The sequence below is a fragment of the Bos indicus genome, chromosome 3 (assembly GCF_029378745.1).
Source record: "Bos indicus isolate NIAB-ARS_2022 breed Sahiwal x Tharparkar chromosome 3, NIAB-ARS_B.indTharparkar_mat_pri_1.0, whole genome shotgun sequence".
NCBI lineage: Eukaryota > Metazoa > Chordata > Mammalia > Artiodactyla > Bovidae > Bos > Bos indicus.
This window is the reverse complement of record NC_091762.1, coordinates 66,417,177-66,443,665: the sequence shown is the minus strand read 5'-3', so window position 1 is coordinate 66,443,665 and position 26,489 is coordinate 66,417,177. Positions and strand designations below refer to the sequence as shown.

General features: G+C 38.8%; 1 protein-coding gene across 1 annotated transcript in view; it reads left to right on the top strand.

Moving 5' to 3' along the window:
* PTGFR (prostaglandin F receptor) overlaps positions 1-26,489 on the top strand; it is a 66,286-nt gene that overhangs the window by 18,698 nt on the left and 21,099 nt on the right. The gene's annotated exons all lie outside the window — the stretch shown is intronic.

Genomic DNA, 26,489 nt, shown 5'->3' with positions numbered 1-26,489 from the left:
TGTTAGTTTGTGTTTCTAATGGTTTTCACTGGATTTCAAAGATTTAGATTTCAATGTAATGTCATCAAGGGTTAATTCATGTCTGTTATATCTTTGTTTAAATTATTCCTTTTATAAATATAAAGCAATCTTCCCTCTCCCTTTAAAAACATTTTGCTTTAAATTCTTTATCTTATCCTGAAGGTGAGCTTTATTAGTGCAATGATAGCAATAGACTTTTTGACTATTTTGGATTTTGTTTGTGCATTTACTATTGGAATAGTCTAAGAATCTTTTCATGCCATTCTTGTTAATGGAATATAGCATCATCATAACATTCAAACAGAATAAGAATAAATTTTCTTTCTCTTTCTGTCATGCCTCCAATAACTCTTGGTTGCGTGCTAGAATTCTGATATTGAAAAAAAATACAACATGGGGAGTAAATTTTTGTGTTTCCTGTGGTCCGTATTCTGGTGGATGCTTTAGTTCTGCTAATTTGGGGAGTATGAAGTTAAATCAGAAGGGCAGCAGGTCAGTGAAGGGAAGAGCATGGCTAATTTCCAGTATAGAAAGTAAGTCAGTTCTGCCTCATCCCACGAATTTGCTGCAGACCACAGTGGACCCTGGGTCTTTCCTGGAGGCTCAGATGGTAAAGAGTCAACCTGCCAACGTGGGACACCCAGATTCGATCCCTGGGTTGGGAAGGTCTGCTGGAGAATGGAATAGTTACCCACTCCTGTATTCTTGCCTGGAGAATTCCATGGACAGAGGAGCCTAGTGAGCTACAGTCCATGGGGTTGCAAAGAGTCGGACATGACTTAGCACTGAACAATGACAAGATAGTATGGTACTGACACAAAGACAAAAATATAGATCAATGGAACAAAATAGAAAACCCAGAGATAAATCCATGCACCTATGGACACCTTATCTTCAACAAAGGAGGCAAGAATATACAATGGAGAAAAGACAATCTCTTTAACAAGTGGTGCTGGGAAAACTGATCAACCACTTGTAAAAGAATGAAACTAGAACAGTTTCTAACACCATACACAAAAATAAACTCAAAATGGATTAAAGATCTAAATGTAAGACCAGAAACTATAAAACTCCTAGAGGAAAACATAGGCAAAACACTCTCTGACATAAATCACAGCAGGATCCTCTATGAACCACCCCCAGAATATTGGAAATAAAAGCAAAAATAAACAAATGGGACCTAATTAAACTTAAAAGCTTCTGCACAACAAAGGAAACTATAAGCAAGGTGAAAAGACAGCCTTCAGATTGGAAGAAAATAATAGCAAATGAAGCAACAGACAAAGAATTAATCTCAAAAATATACAAGCAACTCCTGCAGCTCAATTCCAGAAAAATAAACAACCCAATCAAAAAGTGTCCAAAGACCTAAATAGACATTTCTCCAAAGAAGACACAGATGGCTAACAAACACATGAAAAGATGCTCAACATCACTCATTATCAGAGAAATGCAAATTAAAACCACAATGAGGTACCATTTCACGCCAGTCAGAATGGCTGCTATTCAAAAGTCTACAAGCAATAAATGCTGGAGAGGGTGTGGAGAAAAGGGAACCCTCTTACACTGTTGGTGGGAATGCAAACTAGTACAGCTACTAGGGAGAACAGTGTGGAGATTCCTTAAAAAACTGGAAATAGAACTGCCATATGACCCAGCAATCCCACTGCTGGGCATACACACCGAGGAAACCAGAATTGAAAGAGACACGTGTACCCCAATGTTCATCGCATCACTGTTAACAACAGCCAGGACATGGAAGCAACCTAGATGTCCATCAGCAGATGAATGGATAAGAAAGCTGTGGTACATATACGCAATGGAATATTACTTAGCCATTAAAAAGAATACATTTGAATCAGTTCTAATGAGGTGGATGAAACTGGAGCCTATTATACAGAGTGAAGTAAGCCAGAAAGAAAAACACCAATACAGTATACTAACGCATATATATGGAATTTAGAAACATGGTAACGATATCAGCATTCAGAAAACTAAGATTATGGCATCCGGTCCCATTATTTCATGGGAAATGATGGGGAAACAGTGGAAACAGTGTCAGACTTTATTTTTGAGGGCTCCAAAATCACTGCAGATGGTGATTGCAGCTATGAAATTAAAAGACGCTTACTCCTTGGAAGGAAAGTTATGACCAACCTAGATAGCATATTCAAAAGCAGAGACATTACTTTGCCAACAAAGGTCCATCTAGTCAAGGCTATGGTTTTTCCACTGGTCATGTATGGATGTGAAAGTTGGACTGTGAAGAAGGCTGAGCACCGAAGAATTGATGCTTTTGATCTGTGGTGTTGGAGAAGACTTTTGAGAGTCCCTTGGACTTCAAGGAGATCCAACCAGTCCATTCTAAAGGAGATCAGCCCTGGGATTTCTTTGGAAGGAATGATGCTAAAGCTGAAACTCCAATACTTAGGCCATCTCATGCGAAGAGTTGACTCATTGGCAAAGACTCTGATGCTGGGAGGGATTGGGGGCAGGAGGAGAAGGGGATGACAGGGGATGAGATGGCTGGATGGCATTACCAACTCGATGGACATGAGTTTGAGTGAACTCCGGGATTTGGTGACGGACAGGGAGGCCTGGCATGCTGCAATTTATGGGGTCGCAAAGAGTCGCACATGACTAAGTGACTGAAATGAACTGAACTGAACGATAATCCTGTATGCGAGACAGCAAAAGAGACACAGATTATAGAACAGTCTTTTGGACTCTGTGGGAGAGGGCGAGGGTGGGATGATTTGGGAGAATGGCATTGAAACATGTATATTATCGTGTGTGTAACGAATTGCCAGTCCAGGTTATATGCATGAGATAGGGTGCTCAGGGCTGGTGCACTGGGATGACCCAGGGGATGGGATGGGGAGGGAGGTGGGAGGGGGGTTTGGCAGATTCATGTCAATGTATGGCAAAACCAATACAATATTGTAAAGTAATTAGCTTCCAATTAAAATAAATAAATTAAAAAAAATTGCTGTTTTCAGTCAAAAACAAACAAACAAAAATACTAGGCAGTTTAAAATGCATGGCATTTAGAGGAGATCTTCGCCTTTTTAGTACATCTCTCTCGTCTTGTAGCAGGCTGATCCGTGATTATGGATGCCAGAACTACTTGCTAAAAGCTCTCCTGAATGGTAGAGAAAATAGCAGTCTGTCTAGGCATAATTTCCATTGTGTGCTCTTGACCTTCTGATTGCCCACTTTAGGTCTGTCTAAGATAAATGGTAGGAATGCAAAAGCTACTTTGCTTATTTCTATGGTTTTATATTGATGTGGATTTCATGGTTGATTTAGCAAGCCATTTTATATTTGGCTGTTAAGATGAATGAATAACCTGGTTCACCTGTATCAGTGCCCTTGTCTTGAATATCTGCTTTGAGTATGAATTGATGTAAGCTGAACCATGGCATTGGTGTCACCTTTCTCTTGGCCTTCTTGCTTTGTTTTATATAGCTGCTGAAAACTCAAATACACATCAGTTCAAATCACCCAGAGATTATTATATGCTAAACAGGATAATGAGACAAGCAAACAAGCAATTAAAATTCATGCATCAAAGTGATTTCTGAAGGATTCCCTGTATATTCATGTCTTGAGCAAAGTAATAGAACCTAATGAGTCCAGAGGGGTTTCTTGGTCCAATGCCCCTCCCCCCTCCCTCACAGCCAAAACAAAAGTGTTTCAGTTTGAAGGATGAAGGTCTATATTTTGGAATTAGCCTCATTTTTCCTGTCCATGAAGGCCACTGAGATATGTGGGAAACAAGAGCCTTCTTTGCGGTAGGTAGAGGGAGAAGTTTGGTCTTAGGTCTCCCTGTTCAGAGACAGACCTACCCCCAGCTTGAGGAGGGGAGGGAGAAGTTAATGTGCTAGCATGACTTTAAGAACAGGTGAATATGTATCATTAAATAATGCTTTTATAATTAAAATCAGAACCTTTTTCCAGGGGATCTTCCCTACCCAGGGATCAAACCCAGGTCTCCCACATAATAGGCGGATTCTGTACCAGCTGAGCCACAAGGGAAGCCCAACAATACTGGAGTGGGTGGCCTATCCCTTCTTTGGCAGATCTTCCTGACCTGAACCAGGTCTCCTGCATTGCAAGGGGGTTGTATACTAACTGAGCTATCAGGGAAGCCCAAAATCAGAATGCTCATATACAAATGTTGATTAAGTAATGTAATTTTCCTTCCAAAATTTATTAAAGAAAATCTAAATTTCATAACTAAAATGTCCAAATTGCATGGTTTAGAATGAAGTATATGTGGCTGTTGGCTAAAGATTATCTCTCTATGAGAATATGTTGTTATAACATGTTACACTGATGCAAATCTGATTTTCTTTTTATTAGAGAATTACAGTTCTGGAAGTCTTGATTTGTTTTTTATATCTGTAATAATTTTCTTCATGACCTATTCTGATTATTATAGCCCATATTTATCTCTCTTTCTATGGGCAAAGTATAGCATCAAATTTCTATATAGTTGTAAATTTACACTACTTGTCTTGTGACTGTCTAATCTCTCAAACAAACAAGGAGCCCCTGATGACATAGTCAAGGCCATATTTTTCTACTCTATTTATCCTGCAGTGCCTGGTATACTACTTGCAGAGGTTCAAGGAAAATGCAGCTCATCTCTTAGAATCTTTTCATCACAAATGAAATTAGTGAATGAAACAGCATCCTTGTAATGATGGTTAGTAAATTCATATAATGTCACATAAGGATTTTATTTTTAAATGTTAGTTTTGAAGTGAAAGTGTTAGTCACTCAGTTGTTTCTGACTCTTCGTGACCCCATGGACTACAGACAGCCAGGCTCCTCTGTCTATGTGATTTTCTAGGCAAGAATACTGGAGTGGGTTTCCATTTCTTTCTCCATGAAATATAACTGGAAACTGTAATTGTTGTGATGATTTAAAATGTAAAGTTTTTGCCTAGACATTTTGTTTTGTAGTATAAAAATCAATTAATTAAAACTCCTCATATATAGCTCCTGACATATGCCAGACCACACTCTTAGCACTTTACAATGTTTGTTGTTGTTGTTCAGTCAGTAAGTCGTGTCTGACTCTTTGCAACCCCGTGGACTGCAGCACACCAGGCTCCTCTGTCCTGCACTGTCCCCTAGAGTTTGCTCAAATTTATGATCATTGAGTTGGTGATGCTATCTAACCATCTCATCCTCTGCCGCCCTCTTCTCCTTTTGCTTTCAGTGTTTCCCAGAATCAGGGTCTTTTCCAGCAGTTGATTCTTTGCATCAGGTGGCCAAAGTATTGGGGCTTCAGCTTCAGTCCCTCCAATGAATTTTCAGGGTTAATTTCTTTTAGGATTGACTGGTTTGATCTCCTTGTAGTCCAAAGGACTCTCAAAGAGTTTTCTCCAGCATCACAATTTGAAAGCATCAATTCTTCAGCGCTCAACCTTTTTTATGGTCCAACTCTCACATCCATACATGACCACTGAGAAAAAACCATAGCTTTGACTATATGGACCTTTGTCGGCAAAGTGGTGTCTCTATTTTTTAATATGCTATCTAGGTTTGTCATCACTTTCCTTCCAAGGAGCAAGTGTCTTTTAATTTCATGGCGGCAGCCATTACAGATGTTAGTGCACTGAATCCCTATTGCCTTTTTAGTTATATATTTCCTCATACAAGGAAACTATAATTCTCTATGTTCAGAAGGTTTTCCCAAAGAATCCAATCATATAAGGCTGGACGTTATTTGCATTTAGCATCATGAGCAGTTGTAACATCACTGGCCATATGTTACAATGCAAAGTTTAGTTAAAATACCTTCAGATTTAAGTCAGGATTCACAGATAAGAGCTCTGACATGAAGACAGCTTAAAGACACTGATCAGGTTGTGATTTGTAGAAAAAGGTGAACAGGACAAAAAGGAGGATTATTTTGGTACTCCACTGTTATTCTGACGTAGGCCTGACTGGGAGTAAATCTTTGAACAAATATGCTAACAAGTCTGCCTTCAATAATTGGAAAAAAAATCGCTTCTCTTCTCCCTTCCAGAGCACTGACAATGTCCTTAGTCTTCTAGCTTTCTCTGCTGTCCTCAACCTAAACGGGTCCTAATTTATCTGGGTAAATTAAAAAAAAAATAATGGCAGCTCTGTTAGTTGGTTTTAAATATCAAAAGTAGCCTGGATAATGTACAGTTTTTTGGGTTTTTTTTACCCATTGAGAAGTGTTTTTCTCTTCTCTTCCACCATTGAAAGTTGAAACCAGAGGAGACTGTCCTTGCTAAATGTTTGGAGGGACCAGTGAGGCTTGATTAAAACCAGAGGGTTCCATGAGGAGCCAGTTTCAGAATTTTGATTACTACAAAACAAACTTTTATCTTGAAAATGTGTTCATCTTCACTGAACAGCCTGTTTATTCCAAATGTCTTGCAGTCATTCATAGCCAGGCATATTTGCAGTTGGAGGAAGCCATTGATTGTCCTTGATTTTTAGACAGTTGAAGATAGGGCCTTAATGAAAATTCACTATTAAAAACAATTAAACTGCATCCATAAATATAATATGTTTAGAAATGTTCATTTATTCAATAAATATTTTTCTTAGAGCCTTCCATGTGTCAGGCATTGTTCTGTGTTCTAGGACTATGGTGCTAGACAGCGAAGTGAAAGTCGCTCAGTCATGTCCTTCTCTTTATGACTCCATGAACTATACAGTCCATGGAATTCTCCAGGCTAGGATACTGGAGTGGATAGACTTTCTCTTCTCCAGGGGATCTTCTCAACCCAGGGATTGAACCCAGATCTCCCGCATTGAAGGAGGATTCTTTACCAGATGAGCTACCAGGGAAGCCCATGGTGCTGGACAAGACAGGCAATATTCCCTCTGTCATGGAGGTTTCGTTTTTCTAATGGTGGTGGTTGCCAGGGATAGGGACTGATTGGACAGAGAGATAGAGAGAGAAAAGTAACCAAGGAAATTAACAGAATAACTTCATCTAGAGGTAAGTGCTGTTACTCAGAGTGGATCTGGGGCTCTTTTATGTTGGGTGGTCAGGGAAGGCCTCATGATGAGGTTAACCCTAGATGATAAAAAGGAGCCCACCACAAGAAGATATACTGGCAGGGTGGTCGGGTAGTGGGAACAACCGGCACAAAAAAACTTAACAGTGAGGATGAGCTTCTTGTATGAGAAACAGAGCAAAGGCCATTAACTAAAACAAAGGGTGCACAGATGAGGGTGGTAGGATTTGAGGATGGAGAGGAAGGCAAGGATCAGATTGTCGGTGACCTTTGATTGTCGAGGATGTTTTCGGTCACTCTGAGTTTGGATTAAATTTGGTTGAAATGCTTTCTTAACAAGATAAAGATATGATCTGATGTATGATTTTAAAAGATAACTGGCTGCAACGTAGAGGATGGATTACAACAGAGCAGGAATATAGCAGAAAGTTGTTTGAAAAATTTCATTTGAAATATGTGGAATGAATACAATACTTTTCTAGAACTTATGTTGGGAGATAAGGCAAATAATAAATCACTATTTAGCTTGTGAGTAACAAAGGAAATACTTTGAAAACAATTCTTCTTAAGGCTTAGTGTGCAATTATATTGTGTGGTAAAAATTTTAAAGAAAAACAGTTAATTATATCTTATCTGTTTTACTTGGTCGATAATCTCAGTATTTCTTCTCTACTGACTTACCAAAGGGCATTTTGATGATCATTTGTTTGGTTGAAAATATGCAATTATCCATCTTGTTTTGCTTTTGAGATGAGGTTGTTTGACTCTTTTTTGATTCCCTTTATTATGATTTATTTTTTTGGTTTCGGTTTTACACGGCTACACACATACTCACAAATTACATAACTCCATTCTTTAGTTACAAGTGATTTTCTGTTTCTTGACTCTAGAGACATCAGTTTTGAAATGCCCTACTAATTATTTGACCACAAAAGAGAAACATTCAACCATTTCCGTGTCTGTGACTACAGTGTGAAGAATGAGTATGTATATGTATTTCTAGGAGAGTGTATATTCCATGTCAGATAGACCATGAGCCAGGCATTTACAGATCCCTTGTTTGGGGTTCGCAGGCTTTGATTCTGGAATAAGGAACATTTTTTTATTTTACTATTTATTTTATTACTATAGTGCCCACTGTTTAAATTGTGTGAAGCATCAACGGGGCATATCATTTTATTTTATAGACTTTTTCTACAGGGGCTTAAAGTATTTAAGAGCAGAGGAAAAGAACAAGCCCCCCATAAAAAGCCTCAGCAAATTCTGACTTGTGTAGATACTATGCCTTCTAAGTCAGAGTGCTTGACTATTCTTCAGCTTCCGTCGCTGGGAAGAAAGGATCAGCATTCATTCCCAACCTATGACTAGCCACATCTCCTTTGGCAAATTATTGAGGATCTTTGTGGGCTTCAATTTTAGTTTCTGTCAAATATGGATAACAGTACTGACTATATCACTGATTAAGTTACCTGTAAATCTTCACATAACACCTGGTAAGCATTCAGTGGAGGTGCCATGTGGTTGTTTTGATGATTATTATGACCATTATTCCATATGATACTCTAGTAAAGTAGCAGTTTGAAGAACAGTCACTAAGTGTCTACCATGAGCATTTGCATGTGTACTTCATGGGTATATAAACATGAATAAAATGGGATCCTAACTTCAAAGGAATTTGTGGTTTATTTAAGGGGGCGTGAGCAGAACTGACTGTATTGCAGAAGCACCCTGTGAACAAGTGCCCATGACCTTCCAAGGAGCAGCTTTGCTGGAACCTTCATCTGTATTTAGTCTACACTTCGCAGTGGAGGGTAGAGAGTTCTTGACTAAAGCTCCCTTGAGTTCAGGCTTATGTGGTTTCTGGTGGTCTTTAGGCTTAGTGAAGTAGGCTCTTAACTACAAATCATGAGATTGAATTCTTGTCTAGAATTGCAATTCTTGGTTTTTGATTCAATCACTGGTTTATAAACTTTTTGTTTTCTTTTTTTCCTTGGGGGTTAAATGATCTCATTTTTTCCCCACACGGATTTCTTTTCCATAAACTTGTTGTAAATGTCATTTTTCAGTTTGTACTGCCTCCTTTCTTTTCATGATGTGTTTCTTAATATGCATGCATTTAATAAGGTCAGTTCTTCTCAGAGATGCCAACCTCACACCATTTTACCTTTTGGGATTTTGGACCTTTGCAAGTCAGGGTTTTGGATCTTGTGTCTTTCACTGGTTAACCCAAGCAGAGGAATCTGAAGGCCAGTGCAGTCCTTTATCAAAACACTTACCTGAATGCAAAGCCTGATTTCTTGTTGATTACATATCTATATTTCCTCCTGTTTATTTCTGGGAAATATTTTCTTTTAAGCAAGACCATTTTTGTGGTACTATTTGCAAAACCTCTTAGGAATACGATATTTTCTATATAGCCACAGAGGAAGGTCTTGGCTTTCTGGTTTCACAAATAATACCAGAAAACTTGGTAGCTTGATGGAAAAAATAACAGGGAATTTATATACTGGAAAGAAGGGAGTGGCATGGAACCACAGTTTTATACTAGTGCAAGAACGAAATTTCCAGAGCATTTGTTGATAGTCTCCTAAGGGAAGAACGGTCTTGATACGTTTGGTGATCATTTTCAGGCTTACCAGACCTTTCTGAGTGATATGAATTAGTGCAATTTGGCAACAAACTGCCTTCAATTTGGGATCAATTGTTGTTAAAGTATACAGAGGGTGTTTCTCTCTGGTGCTCCTTGAATGTTTTTGTAAAATGAAAACAATTTGACCTCATTGGTTATCTGTTTTAAATATAGCAGTGTGTACATGTCAACCCCAAACTCCCAATCTATCCCTTCCCCTCTGGTAACCATAAATTCATTCTCTAAGTTTGTGAATCTGTTTCTGTTTTGTAAAGTAGATACGTGCATTTTCTCAGTTTTAAATATTTTATGGCTTTGTGCAAGGCCAACTACTGTTAGGCACCATTGATGTTTGATCGTGAACTAGTTGCATGAATAATATTTTGAAAACTATCCAAAGATGGAAAGGAGTAAGTGCAAAATTCTAAGATGGCATGTTTTTAGAAGTCATGTGTTGACATTCTAAAACAATTTGAATTAAGAGAAACAAGTTATCTGTTGGGGATACCAGCATTGTGATAAAAAGAAAAAAACCCAATTTGACCTCTTAAGCTGCTTTTTGTTACACTTATCACTCTGGTGGATTTGATAAAAGTACTTACTTAATATGCTCACATGCTTTAATTACTACCTTTTGCTTTCTCCGGGGTCTGAACATCAAACTCCAAGGATTTTTAACTTGGTCATTTCATAATTTGAAGGCAAGTAATGGCAAGGTCCTTTGTTTGCATTTCTGAATGACTGGATTCATGTGGGGACATGTAATCTGAGCCATATGTTTTTACTCTGTTCCCTCAGGCAGGATAAGATGCTCAGCTTGCTGATCACTTGCAGGCCACATGGGCTGATTTTACTTTTTGTTGTTGTTGTTGAGCAGTGAAGCCCGTGGGATCTTAATTCCCTGACCAGGGCTTGAACCCAGGCCACTACAGTGAAAGCACCGAGTTCTGATCGCTGGACCGCCAGGGAATTCCCTGGTTTTGCTTTCTTACTCTTTCATTCTCCATCCCATGTAAAACCATGTAAACATATCCTTTTCCCTTCTATGCCAGCTGTGTTTTTTTGTTTCATGTGTTTTTAAAGTAAGCCAGCTTGCCTTATTGATTTAATTGTCCTCTCTTTCTTTGTGAGTACAGGAAAAAATAATTAATTGAGAGAAATTTTTCAAATAAAATGTAAGGCTGAAGTTTGTTCTTCCCAGCCAATTCAGGGAGAGAAATATAATAATTAACAATTAGAGGTTGTGAGGCTCTTCTTCACCTGGCAAATACCTGAATGGCTGAGCGACTTCTTTATTGCCCATGCAATTCTGATTGGTACCAATGTTCTAAATATTTTGAGTATCACCATTGACGTGGTGTATTTTTATTAGCAAAGCCATATGTGTTCATTAAATAAATTTTGGAAAATACAGAAAAGGAGAGGTGAAAAATGTAAGAGCCCTTATTGGGCTTGTTTATTTCTTAAGTAAATTCCTAGATAGTTTATAATTTCTATGCTGTTTTGAATGAGTTTTGTCTTATATTTTGTGATTGGTAATGTCAGTATAGAGAAATGTTTTCTATCTTTCTGACATGGTTGTGTATTCAGCAACTTTGATAAACTTATTGCTTCCAATCACTTATTGATTCTAATCATTTCAAGATGACAAAGTTTGATCTCTTCTTTTCTAATTCTTATATACCTCATTTAAAAAATAGCATTGGCCAGGAATTACAATGCTTAGTTAGGCAATGGTAGTAATAACAGATGTCTTTATCTTGTTCCAGATCTTAAAAAGTGTCTGCACTTGATTTTCTCCTTCAACTATAATGCTGTTGTAGGTTTTTAATATATAAATTTTATTGTTTCCTAATTCTAAGTCCCTTGTGAGTACTCTATTAGTTTTCTATTGCTAGATAACAAATTCACACAAACTTAGCCTAGTGACTTAAAAAGCAGAGACATTACTTTGCCAACAAATGTCCATCTAGTCAAAGCTATGGTTTTTCCAGTAGTCATGTGTGGATGTGACAGTTGGACTATAAAGAAAGCTGAGCACCAAAGAATTGATGCTTTTGAACTGTGGTGTTGGAGAAGACTCTTGACAGTCCCTTAGACTGCAAGGAGATCCAAACAGTCCATCCTAAAGGTAATCAGTCCTGAATATTCATTGGAAGGACTGATGCTGAAGCTGAAACTCCAATACTTTGGCCACCTGATGTGAACTAACTCATTTGCTGCAGTCCATGGACTGAATCAGACAGGACTGAGTGACTGAACTGAAATGAACTCAGTTCAGTTCAGTCACTCAGTCATGTCTGACTCTTTGGACAATAGCACGCCAGACCTCCCTGTCCATCACCAACTCCCGGAGTTCACTCAAACTCGTGTCCATCGAGTCAGTGATGCCATCCAGCCATCTCATCCTCTGTCGTCCCCTTCTCTTCCTGCCTTCAATCTTTCCCAGATCAGGGTCTTTTCAGATAAGTCAGGTCTTCACATCAGGTGGCCAAAGTATTGGAGTTTCAGCTTCAACATCAGTCCTTCCTAGCAGTGTGAAATTGCCAACATTATTACCTTGCAGTTCTGGAGACCAGAAGTCTGGATGAGTTCACCTGGGCTCTCTGCCCTGAGAATGACATCAAAGTAAGAGTGAGGTTGGGCTCTAGCCCAGAGGCCTGGGGAAAGAATCCTCTGCCAGACTGATTCCGGTTGTTGTCAGAGTCCAGTTCTGTACAGCCATAGATTTGAGGTTCCTATTTCCTGGCTGTCAGCTGGGGGCTGCTCTCTGGTCTTAGAGGCAGCTGACCTCTCTTCTCATGTGGTCCCCTCTGTCAATAAAGCAGAAATTGTGCACTGAATCCTTGGGGTCTCGCTGACTCTTTCCTACCTGCTGAAGAAAGTTCTACGCTTTTAATGGACCTCTTGTGGCTATATTAGGTCCACCTGGACAATCTCACTGTGTTAATATGGTCCATGTACCTTATAATATAGCATAATCATGGGAGGTTCATCTCATTACATTGGATTGGGTTGGGATATCTTTAAGGGTCAGTCTAGAAATTCTGCTTATTGCAGGTACATACCCAACCTCTGTTAAGTACTGTTATCTTTCTGTTAAATTCTTCCATGCTTTTCTCAAAACATATAAACATGTATTAGAGAGGCTGTATTATGGGTGTGATTTTGGGAGCCGGATTGTCTTTACTAACCATTTGACCTTGGGCAAGTTAATTAATTTTATTTTGTCTCTTTTTCCTTGTAGTTAAAATGGGCTTATTAGTAGTACCTATTTCAGAAGGCATGTAGTAATTATGCAGTAAATTTTAGCTATAGTCATTACTATTGTAATCAAACTAAAATGCTACTATTTTGTAATCTTCTTTATTTTCTTAACTACAATGTAAATATTTTGTCTTTTCTGTAAGCGTTCTTAGGCAACATCATTTTAATGGCTGCACACTGTCCCATTTTGTAGCTATCCTATAACCTATTTTACAAATTACTACTTATTAGCGGTTGCTTCTGTTTTTCTAGAGGCTGCTTTCTGTTTACAAACAACACTGAGGTGAGAATCCTGTGGATTTTTGCACACTCTTCCTATTTACTCCCTTAGAATAAATTCATAGACATAAAATTGATAGTTTCAAGGGAAAATATCTTATAAAGACATATGATGATGTATTTTGCCAAGTTGTCCTACAGACAGATTAAACTAGTTTGTAGACTTCCCTCTCCTTTCTCCAAGAAGTCACACTTACATCTTTAAAAAGTTGTAAAATTAGGGATTAATATCTTTAGAGACTGAGTCCAAGGTGGCCAGTACCTTGAAGCAGTCGAAGGAGGAGAAATAGTTCAATTCAGAGCTCATGGGGAGGTGGTCAGGAATAAAAATTCTGCATTGGAGAATAGCATCTGGGGAAAAGGAGAATGTGAAGGACAGGTATAAGTGTCTTTGGATTAACTAGAATATCGGGATTCTAAGTGTCAGAACCCAGGGATGGAACCCAGTTCTCCCACACTGCAGGTGGAATCTTTACCAGCTGAGCCACAAAGGAACCCCAATAATACAGGAGTGGGTAGTCTGTCCCTTCTCCAGTAGATCTTCCTGACCCAGGAATTGAACCAGGGTCTCCTGCATTACAGGTGGATTCTTTACTAACTGAGCAATCAGGGAAGCCCTAAGATATGATATAAAGTTCAATTTATAAAATAACTTTGTGTGTGTGTAAGGATTACTAACATTGCAACAGAATTTTATTTTAGTTAATATTTTGTGTCAGTGCAAAATATTTTAAATTCGATTCTGCATTGTTATGTGAGCTGTATTCTGTGCTCTAAAAAGTAACTGATAAATGAGTGATATTTCAAAAGTTTGTAAATCAGGGACTGTCTGTGTTTCATTGTTTAAAGAATGGGTCCAGAAGGTTTTTAAAGTACTCAGTCACGCATTTGTTCAAATGCTGTCCTGATACACTCTTAACTCTTGGGAACTGTACTCCTACTATGTCTAAAAGCGGCCTCCAATTCAGCAAAAATATCAATACCAGATTTCTGAAGACAAAATCTCATCAGCTCTTTGGAACACAAAGATCTGGTTGTAACTGACAGTTTACAACAATTCATGGATTTCTTAATCTTGATGGTACCTTTCAGGCAGCTGGTGTAGTAGCTTATTGAGGATCATAATCTGTTCATTGAAAGAGACTTATATAAACTGATAAGGGCATTTCTTATAGGCTGGTGAAGCCACCTCCATCCATGTACTTGTCCACTTCAGCCTCCACCCCTTTCACCCCACACTCAGCAATGGTATATATCCTGCTGCTGCTGCTGCTAAGTTGCTTCAGTCGTGTCCGACTCTGTGTGACCCCAGAGACAGCAGCCCACCAGGCTCCCCCGTCCCTGGGATTCTCCAGGCAAGAACACTGGAGTGGGTTGCCATTTCCTTCTCCAATGTATGAAAGTGAAAAGTGAAAGTGAAGTCGCTCAGTCGTGTCCGACTCTTCACGACCCCATGGACTGCAGCCTACCAGGCTCCTCCGTCCATGTGATTTTCCAGGCAAGAGTACTGGAGTGGGTTGCCATTGCCTTCTCCAGGTACATACCTTAGACTTGATTAATTAATTTACCCCAGAAGATCCTGGAGCCCGTTTAGTCCTTCTGACTCCTACAGAATGAGCAAGAGACTAAATATATGCTATCTATACCACTGCCCTTTTATCAGTTCTTGAAGTGACTCCAGAACCAGAAAATCCCAATAACAACAACAATAATAATGGTAAATTTAATAATTATGGTGATGTTCATTAGCAAATACTAGATATAACTTTGTAGGAATTTATGTACCTGACACAATACTGTGTTTTTTATTTAACCTTATTCACTTGCAAATATGTTTCTATTATTCCCATTTTCAAATGTCAGATTGCATTCTTGGTTATGTCCGACCCTTTGCAGCCCTGTGTGTTATAGCCCACCAGGTTCCTCTGTCCATGGGATTTCCCAGGCAAGAATACTGGAATGGGTTGCCATTTTCTTCCCCAGCAGATCTTCCCAACCCAACGATGAAACTCACCTCTCCTCGTCTCCCGCATTACAGGCAGATTCTTTACCTTCTGAACCACTGGGGAAGTCCATTCCCATGGGCAGAGATTAAAGGAGATTAAGGAAGTTGCCCAAGGCTACATTGCTAGTAAGAAATAGAACTGAGTTTTAAACCCAAGACTTTGACTCTAAAACCTATATTCCTTTAAAAACAAAACACAACAACAACAACCAATTCATTTCGATATTTGGCAAAACTAATACAATTTTCTAAAGTTTAAAAATAAAATAAAATTAAAAAAAATAAATAAAATAAAAACACAACACAACAACAACAACAGGAAGCTAAAACCTCCCCAAACAAAACAAGCACACACAAAAAAACAAAAAACCACACAAGCTTATTTTTTTTTTGAAAAAATATAGATTTGCTAATAGTTGCAAAGATATCCTTTACCTTGCTTCCCCTAATGTTAACCTCTTGCTTTACCATAGAACAGTTATCAAAACTAAGAAAATCACGTTGGTATGATACAATTAACTTAAATATAGGCTCTATTTGGAGTCTCCTTAAGACCATTTTCTGTTCCAGGTCCAGTCTGAGACCCAGTATTACGCCGCTGTGACTCCGTCGTCATGTCTCCTTAGTCTTTGTGGCAATTTCTTAGTCTTCCCTTGTCTTTTATGGCTTTGACACTTTTGAAGAGTTCTTGTCATTAGTTTGTACCATGTCCCTCAGTTTGGCTTTAGCTCTGGATCATAAACTGATAGTCTTAACTGCTAGGCCTCTAAACCGATGAATTAAGTTTTCATGTAAATAATTTATACTTGTGTGTTTGTTTTGATGGACTGTATCATTCTTCGTCTCTGGAATCCTGAGGAGCTCCCCAAGGATTCTGCAAACAGCAGCATGCCTCCCACTTTTCCTTATGGAACTGGAGAGCTATGTATTGGAAGGTCTTCTGCAACCAGGAAATCTCTTACTTTGTTTCTCCCCTGGACAGTGCCGTGGAGGCTCAGTGGGCCACAGGTGTGTAGGGGCTCTAGAATGTGCTTACACACTCAGGTAGGTACCTGACTCCTTTACTGTCTGCCTGGTTTAGATTCCATCATGATTCTCACTGGAGCCAGGAATTACAGAACTGAGTTTTAACTGTTCAGACAAGGAATTGGTTCTACCTTGTTTATTATAAGACTTCTATGATAGAGATTGAACAATACTATGTTAGAGTATACCTGACTTTCTTCATTGTTTTAGCAAAACCACTGTGGTTGTTGAGCCATGTGGAAAGAAAAGTAACAAGATAAGAAAACATGTCTATTGAGAGCTTCAAGCAAGTTGGCAGTCATATCCCATGTATACAATAGGGAAGTATGCAATAGGGAAGGTTTTTTTTTTCCTACTTAAAAAAATTTTTTTTTGTTTGTTTTTTGTTTTGCTTAAAACCCTTTAATGGCCTGTCAGGCTTATAGAATAATGGCCAAACTCCTTGGTTGGCCAGAGAAGACCCCCTCATGATATCCCCAACTTTCTTCTCTGTGCTTTCTCATGGCCTTCACCACAGGACTTATACAGCTGTGTTTATTTTTTAATGAAGGATCAAGTTCTCCTCACTAGAAAAGAGGGGCTTAATAATTAATCTTGACATCTCTAAGTACCTAGTACAGATTTATAATATATAATTTATAATAGATGCTTTATAAATGCTTATAAAATGAGTGGGTTTCTGCATTGGCTACCTTTTTTGTTATGTAAGTCAGCAGAAATGCAAAGAAGCTATGAAAAGTGATACTTTAATGATCAACAGAAGAAAGACAAAGCATGTGATTGTATCCCACATAGCTATTTTTCGCTCTCTCTCACTGGCAAACAACTAGAATACAATTTATCTGCCTTGGTAACTGAACATGTTTCACCACAAGGAGTTTGGATATCACAGTGTAATTTGAGATATTACAGATCTAGTCCCAGCTCTGATGTTAAATAGCTATTGGGCAAATCCCTTAATGTCCTTTTCCTTAGTTATTTTATTCCCTGTGAAACAAACAGCCAAGGTATATGATTTTTAAGGTTCTTTCTGATTCCATCCTTTATACTTTTCTAATAAAGTATTTATCTTATGTCAATCAGAAGGGAGTCATAATAACTTTATCTAAAACTGTATACTTTGAACAAATGTAAGAATTTTTTTGCTGGTGATTATGCCTAGGGTGGGCTTCCCAGGTGGTCAGTGGTAAAGAACACCTGCTGATGCAGGAGACGTAGGAGACGCTGGTTCGATCCCAGGACAAGAAGATCCCCTGGAGTAGGAAATGGCAACCTGCTCCAGTAATCTTGCCTGAAAAATCCCATGGATAGAGGAGTCTGGCAGGCTACAGTCCATGGGGCCACAGAGTTGGACATGACTGAGTGACTGAACCTGAACGAGCACGATGCCTGTGGTATACACCATGACTTAGTTCACATATATCCTCTGACTGCCTTTTAAAGGTATGAAAATGGTATCTTGGTCACCAGTTCCAACATGTGTAAGATCGATATCAGGATGCCTAAACTGAAGCAGTTCAGGATTACTATAATATTTCCAGTCTTACTTAACCTTTATCACACGTACATGTGCAAAGATGTAACAAGGGACCTGTAATAGAATTCTGATGCTAACTGGTCACAGTTATTTCAGATTTTACAGATTAAGGGCACAGTCTCCCGTCAGACTGCCCTCACTTTAAACACTAACTGCAAGTTTGGAGATTCTTAGGCCACCTGCATTTCTGACCAACTGGAAATAAATTCAGACATTCCTCCTACCTTCTCAGGTTTGATAATTCTCTAGAGTGACTCATAGAACTCAGGAAAGCATTTTCTTTAGTGTTTTGCTGTAGGGTGGGTATACAAATCAGCCTAGCCAAAGGAAAAGACCCATTGGGCAAGATCTGGGAGGGTCCCACAATATCAAGTTTACATGTCTCCAAGATGTTTTGCCCTCCCAAAACATCAATGTGCAGCATCAACCAGGAAAGCTCAGCCAAGCTTTCAGTGTTCAGAGTTTTTAATTAGGTTTCATTACCTAGTCATGATTGATTGAATTACTGACCATGTCAGCCTCCGGGAGGTCAGGCTGATCTCACGTGGTTCAAAGCTCCAGCCCACTAATTACATGAATGGTCTTCCCAGCATGGCCTGTCCCCATCATGAAATTATTTAAGGGACCACCATGAGGCACCTCATTAGCATAAACTCAGGCCTGATTCCAGGGGCCCACCATGAATAATAGACACATCTATCATTTGGGAAATTTCAAGGGCTTAGAGGCTCCTGCCCAGGAACCAGGGTACAATGGCCACCCAAATTCTTTATTATACTCCAGGACCAAGCGTGGTGTCACAGTATTTTGTTTGGTGCTTAGAAATCTTTGAAACTGTTTGAATTCACTAGTTATAAGCAATCTTCTAAAATTAGTGATAGGCTTGTATAATATCAATACATGTTTACATAGTGCTTGCACCAAGGAGTACTCTAGTTGACTTTAATCTATTACTGAGACTTACTTATATTAGATTGGCAATATGCCTTTAAGAGCAAAGCACAAACAAAAATTCCAGGTCCTGCCCAATACTGCAAGAACTATACACAATATGTTATTCCCCAAAACTAAAAACTTTATTGCTAGATCTTTATTTCAAAGTGGTGTCCTATGTGGTGGTAAAAAATTGAAGACAACCAATACATTTCTCTGAGAGGCTGTGGGAGTGCAGGGTGATGTAGCATCAACACCACACTGAGAGTAGATAAGGCAGGAACGTTCCTGCACCTCCATCATAGGCATGATACATTTCCATACCTCTTAAGCAAGAGGACTGAATCCTGCTCCATGTGTCCTGGTGCTCTTGGCTTTTGCTTTGTTTGGCATCATTTGTCCTTGGGGTATGATCAAAATGTGTGGTGTTAGTGAGTAGCGCTAATATCCAGTTTGCCACAGACATCCAAGGTCCCAAACAGTTTCAGCAACAGTTTTAATAGAGGGGCAGGACAGGAACACCAGTAATTTTATCAGAATGAGGTTGGGTCACCGGCATTTCTGCAAACACAGATTCTCATTTGGGACAAATGAAAAGAATGAGATCACCATCTGTGTCCCTGTGTGGCAAGAAGTAGTCATGACAGACCCTGTGATTTGTGATTGTAGTAGGAGTGAGGTGTCTGGTGGAGCAAAAGTATGGGGTCAGTAGTGAGTCAAGGAGGTTTTTAATGGATGGGTTTCAGTCACTCATTAAAAGGAAAAGAATGCATTTGTGTGATTTGTAGAGACAACCATAACTTATCCATGAAATAGGTAGAGCATTCAATCTGCTTCATAAAAGGCAAATCTCACAAGGCTGTGTAACTCTTGTTAAGGATGAATAAGAGTTCATCAAATAGCAAATAGCATGATTGATGTTTCCTTTCTAGTAGACCACTTTGGCAAATTCTCAAAGTCTTCTTCTTATACTTTCCCACAAGACATACAATTCACATCAGCTATGAATTTTTAGGTAAGATAAAATGCTGTATAAAAGACAGAGCTCTTGCATTCAGTACTTTATTTACTTTATTTTCAGAAAGAGTATCAACTCAACCTAAAAACTGTATATACTACATTGTAAAGTTTTTATTTTTATTTAAAAGTTAGATTTTTTATGACTTTTGAGAAAGCTATGGGATAAAAGGTTAAACCTTTTTACTGGCATAAAGCAATAATTTTTCATATTGTTGTAAACGGGTTTAATTTTTAGACAATGGTTGCTGGCCTCTGAATCTTAACTATATTTTAAACTAACAAAAGATTTTATTGTAATTTTTGATGATGGTGATGCTAATACACCAGTAAATGATAGCCTTTCTGAAGTCTTAGGGAAGTAATGATTAATGGGATGCAAAATGTCATTGTAATTGCATTCCCTGAAATCATGCCAAAGAGACACATCAGTGACATACTTACGCTAGAGTTCCAAGGTCCAAGTTTACCACTTCAAGTAACTTAGTCTCTTGCCAAAAATAAATAAAATAAAATAAATATTAAAAGATCCCCTCTTCCCAAACACTGCAACTCATTAACTCTGCCTTCTATTGGATGTTGAACATAACAATATCATAAAGTTGATGAATGCTGGCTACTCGTTTATTTATGATGCTGATGCAACCATTGAAGCCAACTGGGATAGTTCTCAGCATTACTGAGAAGTTTGTATGCCAGTTAACAATTAGGCAGTACTATGTGCCCAGTGCAGTGTAAAGTAAGAGTCGTGGTTTGTGTGGCTTCCATGGACCATGAAATTTCTTCTCATTCATTCCTCCATTTGGTATTTACTGGGCTTCCCTCATGGCTCAGCTGGTAAAGTATCTTCCTGCAATGCGGGAGACCTGGGTTTGATTCCTGGGTTGGGAAGATCCCCTGGAGAAGGGAAAGGTTACCTACTCCAGTATTCTGGCCTGGAGAATTCCATGGACTGTATAGTCCATGAGGTCGCAAAGAGTTGGATACAACTGAGTGACTTTCACTGTTATGTATTGCACACTGAGCAGGGCAATAAGGATAAAGATTTACAAAACAGTCTTTTTCTTTGCAGAGTTTATGGCTTAGTGGAGCCATGGTATATGCTTCTGAAATGGTTGATGATTGGGTAATACAAAACAAAGTATCAAGGGAAAGAACCACAATTGCACTAGATTGTTTCATAGAGGAAATGGATTTGGAACAGAGCTTTGTGGCTAAGTGTTGAAAATCACATGGAAAAGAGTGAATTTTATTGGATTTAGGCCAGTAGCCTGTTGTCAAAAGAATGCTAGTGTATTCACAGACTTACAACTAAGGAAGCTGAATTTCAGTTTTCTACTTAGATATCCTGAAGAAAAATAAAAAGTGTAATTATGTAACTCTAGAAAATTAAGATCAGAAGGTAAAAAATATCTCAATGATTAATATTATTGTTAATCATTTATCAGTAAATGACTGATAATTCATTTTTATCTTACCTTTGTGACTAAACAACCAGACTCAGGTCAGACACATGACTTAAGTGCTGCCATGAAACAGAATTATTTTTAACTAAATTGACTTGGATAATCTGCAAGGTCTGTTTTATTTCTCCTGAGCAGATGCATATGTTGATTTCATTTTGACCTATACTTATATTATGCTTTCTAGTGAAATAGACATTGGTTATAATCCTGACTCACAGTACCTAGTTATGTGTTGCTGCTGCTGCTGCTGCTGCTGAGTCACTCAGTTGTGTCCGACTCTGTGCGACTCCATGGACTGCAGCCTACCAGGCTCCTCCATCCATGGGATATGCCAAGCAAGAGTACTGGAGTGGGGTGCCATTGCCTTCTCCGAGTTATGTGTATGTGTCTCGATTTGTTCATCTATAAAGAGTATGTGACAAACATACCCGTAAAGTTGTTGAGAGCCTTTGCAGTTGGTTTGTGGGTTTAGATTGACTTTTTCAGTGACCAATTTTCTCTTAAAAATGGTGGATATCTTTTCTCTTTAAAGGTACATTCATTTCATTAAAAATTCCTGCTACATAATGAATTATTGTGCTAGAGCCTAAAAGAGGCTTCAGAAAATCTTTCCAAACTTCTGCCATAATAAACCAACTTTGCCTGTTGTAAATTTCTCTTTGGAAAAACATTGTGTTTCAGGGTGGATGTTTTACTGAAACACCCTATCATCCACTATGGAACACCTTACTGCTACAATCTACTTTTGCTATTAAAACAATGTTGCCAGCAGTCAAACAAAGTCTTTTGTTCCTCCAATACTACAATTGATTTCCGACTAATTGTTTTTCTGACTAATTGTTTTCCCTTTAAGTCATAGGTGACTTGCTAATAATTACTTTAGTCATGACATTTAAGATAAACATTTCTTAGGATGAAAATACCTTATGTATCTATCACTGCTAATGTTTAGAGCATAACCATTTTTTTTTTAAAGTCTAATTATGGGTTTGAGGTAGATGATCATAGCTAGAAAAAGCCAGAGTTTACAGTACTGCTATAGCATAGTTTAAAGTAAAATAGGACATATAAAGAAACATATCTATTTTCATACAGATGTTTTCTTTTTTTAAGGCCTGAAATTTTTGCCTACTAATTTTTAATTTTCATCATTGCCAAAGAACAAAAATAATCAACTAAGGATAACAGTTTAGGAGTGTGGATTTTAAAAAAGTAAATTGAAAGAAAAAAGATCCTAAAGGATATTTGAAGACCAGTCAAAAGGATGAGAGGAAAGAGACTAATAAAATAATAATCATGCCATCCATCATGGAGTAGATATGAAAAAGGAATAAAAAAGATTCTGAGCTTTAATTCCTGGGTTGGAAAGATCCCCTGGAGGAGGGCATGGCAACCTACACCAGTATTGTTGCCTGGAGAATCCCCATGGACAGAGGAGCCTGGTGGGCTACAGTCCATAGGGTCGCAAAGAGTCAGACATGACTGAGCAACCAAGCACAGCACACAGCAGAGCTTTGTCTATTCTATCACTTTACATCTCTTCAGTTCGGTTCAGTTCAGTCACTCAGTCGTGTCCGACTCTTTGCGACCCCATGAATCACAGCACGCCAGGCCTCCCTGTCCCTCACCAACTCCCGGAGTTCACTCAAACTCATGTCCATCGAGTCGGTGATGCCATCCAGCCATCTCATCCTCTGTCGTCCCCATCTCCTCCTGCCCCCAATCCCTCCCAGCATCAGGGTCTTTTCCAATGAGTCAACTCTTCACATGAGGTGGTCAAAGTATTGGAGTTTCATCTTCAGCATCAGTCCTTCCAATGAATACCCAGGACTGATCTCCTTTAGGATGGACTGGTTGGATCTCCTTGCAGTCCAAGGGACTCTCAAGAGTCTTCTCCAACACCACAGTTCAAAGCATCAATTCTTTGGCTCTCAGCTTTCTTCACTTAGTATACTTAAAAAATACCTTTGCTTTCTGAATAGATAGCTCTTCTCTGCTCTTGCATTTTTTGACAACCGTCCTTCTGAAGAACACTTCAGTTGTGTGGTACTCAACTCATATGACTTACCTGTCAGTTGCATGTGTTATTTCGGGCACAAGAGATTTGGAGCAATGCATTTATAAGCATATGTTCCTGATTTAAATAAATGATACTAGTAAAAGTATATGAATAGAAATACTGGATGAGAGAGTGCTAGAATCAGCTAGAAACGCAACTAGACATAGGCAGACGGAAATAGAAACCTGCTGCTGCTGCGTCACTTCAGTCGTGTCCGACTCTGCGACCCCATAGACGGCAGCCCACCAGGCAAGAACACTGGAGTGGGTTGCCATTTCCTTCTCCAATGCATGAAAGTGAAAAGTGAAAGTGAAGTCGCTTAGTTGTGTCCAACTCTAGCGACCCCATGGACTGCAGCCCACCAGGCTCCTCTGTCCATGGGATTTTCTAGGCAGAAGTATTGGAAACCTAGAGATTTAAAAATGAGACATACCAATGCCGGGAGACTAGTAGATGAATCCTTCCTCATCATCTCCAGTTTCTCAAATCCTGACTCAACCATATTTTAGTTGCATTACCTGAGGCGAGTCACCTAACTTCTCAGTGCCTCAGTTTCTTTATCTTGATATAGGAATAATACTGGTTTCCTCAAAGGATTGTTAACAGGCTTAAAGATGATAATAGATATAAATTATTAAAACAATGCCTGGAACATAATAAGTATTCACTAAATGTTATTTATTTTCTTTTTATCATCTTGTTTGTGAACATAATATACCACTACTGGTCTCATTACTGGGAATGGTATAGTGAAAGGTCATGGGCTTTGAAGCCAGGTAGACTTGGATTTAAATCCTGCCTCTGCTGTTTACCAGCAGAGTAAACTTAGGCAAATTAATGTCTTTGTGATTTGGTTTTCTTGTCTATAGTATCAGAAAAATAGTCCCTATTGACTATTTGAGACTATTGAATATTTGAGACTATAAAAATAGTCTCAAAACTCCTTGGGAGTTTTGTCAATATGTATCAAGTGCCAGTATGATTTTTCCTTTCCTTTTCTGCCCTTCATTGAAGACAGAGTGGAGTAAAAGAATTCCATTATTCCTACTATGCCCAAGCCACCCCAGCAGATCTCGTCTTCCTGCTCCACTCCTGTGACTGGAAGTGTCAGACAGTGAAAGAAAGGAATATCCCATGGCTTAGTACCAATCCAGTGGTGCTAGGTGGCTTCTCTAAAATTAAATCAACCTAAGTGATTACCAGTGAGTTTGATTTAACAGTGGTTGAATCTAACAATGTATTATGTAGAAGGTGCATAGCACAAGCTCTTTTTTTTTGTTTTTTAATGGTAGCAAACGCTACAGTCTTGTTCAAGGAATGATATAATTTTTAGACAATATAAAAATCTTTTCAAAGTTGTTGATGTTCAATATTATATGTTACAGGTGTACAGTATAGTGATTCCCAATTTTTAAAGATTATTTAATTTTTTTTATCTTAATGAAGTAAGAATTATTTTATCAGGGTTTTTAAAAAGTTTGTTTTGGGGGGTTTTCAGTTTTATTTGCCTCCATTGGAATTACTGTTTGCATTATGTTTTGATTTGGTTCAAAGTTCAAAAGCTTTAAAAAGGTAAGTTGTTTCACTCTTGTCCTATCCCTGACAGGCAATCACTGATATTGGTTTCTTATTTGTTCTTCCAAAGACATTTTATGAATATGCATGCAAACGCAAATTTATATGTGTAAACTTATTTCTCCTTCATAACAAAATGTAATGCTTTTCTGCAACCTTGATTCTTAATTTTTTTTAAACTGGAGTGTAATTGCTTTACAATGTTGTGTTAGTTTCTGCTGTACACAGAGTGAAACAGCTATAGGTATACATCTATCCCCTTCGTCCTGAGCCTCCCTTCCACCACCCCCATCCCACCCCTCTAGGTCATCACAGAGCACCAAGCTGAACTCCCTGTCCTGCACCTTGCTTTTATCCTTAACAGTGTACCATGGAGACCACCCCATTAGGATATGCCGAGTGTCCTACATCTTTTTTTTTTATAGTACTTGTATAGGTATGCAGTATTTCTTTTTTGTTGCTTGTTATTTCTTTTTTGGCTTTTATTTATTTAAATTGACATATAGTGATTTACAGTATTTTAAGGGTGCAGAAAAGTGATTCAGATATTCATTATATATGTGTATATGAGGTTATTATGAGATTTTGAATTTAGTTCTCTGTGCTATACAGTAGGTCCCTGTTATTTATCTATTTTATGTATAGTGGTTCAGTTCAGTTCAGCCGCTCAGTCCTGCCTTACTCTTTGCGACCCCATGAATCGCAGCACGCCAGGCCTGCCTGTCCCTCACCAACTCCCGGAGTTCACCCAAACTCATGTCCATCAAGTCAGTGATGCCATCCAGCCATCTCATCCTCTGTCGTCCCCTTCTCCTCCTGCCCCCAATCCCTCCCAGCATCAGAGTCTTTTCCAATGAGTCAACTCTTTGCATGAAGTGGCCAAAGTACTGGAGTTTCAGCTTTAGCATCATTCCTTCCAAAGAAATCCCAGGGCTGATCTCCTTCAGAATGGACTGGTTGGATCTCCTTGCAGTCCAAGGGACTCTCAAGAGTCTTCTCCAACACCACAGTTCAAAAGCATATGTATCTGTTAATCCCAAATTCCCAATTTAACTCTCCCCCTTTCCCCTTTAATAACTAAGTTTGTTTTCTATGTCTGATTCTATTTCTGTTTTGTATATAAGTTCATTTGTATCATTATTTTAGATTCCACATGTGACATCATATGAGATTTATCTTTCTCTGTCTGACTTATTTCACTTATTATGATAATCAACACAAGCTTTTTAACCTGTAAGACAGAGAGGTCTGTGTTATAGCACCTTGATGATCCCATTTCCCCTCCTCCCATTTCCAAGCTCCTTGCTGCTAAGTTGTTTCAGTCATGTCCGATTCTGTGCGACCCCATAGAGGGCAGCCCACCAGGCTCTGCCATCCCTGGGATTCTCCAGGCAAGAGCACTGGAGTGGGTTGCCATTTCCTTCTCCAATGCATGAAAGTGAAAAGTGAAAGTGAAGTCGCTCAGTTGTGTCCAACTCTTCACAACCCCATGGACTGCAGCCTACCAGGCTCCTCTGTCCGTGGGATTTTCCAGGCAAGAGTACTGTTTAGTCCTTCTGGAATCTGGCCAGTTGGAAATCTCTGATCCATATCTCTCCTCTTCACCCTCCTAAATCATTCTCAGTTTTGACCTGAGATTATGACCCTTCCCTAAGGACAAGA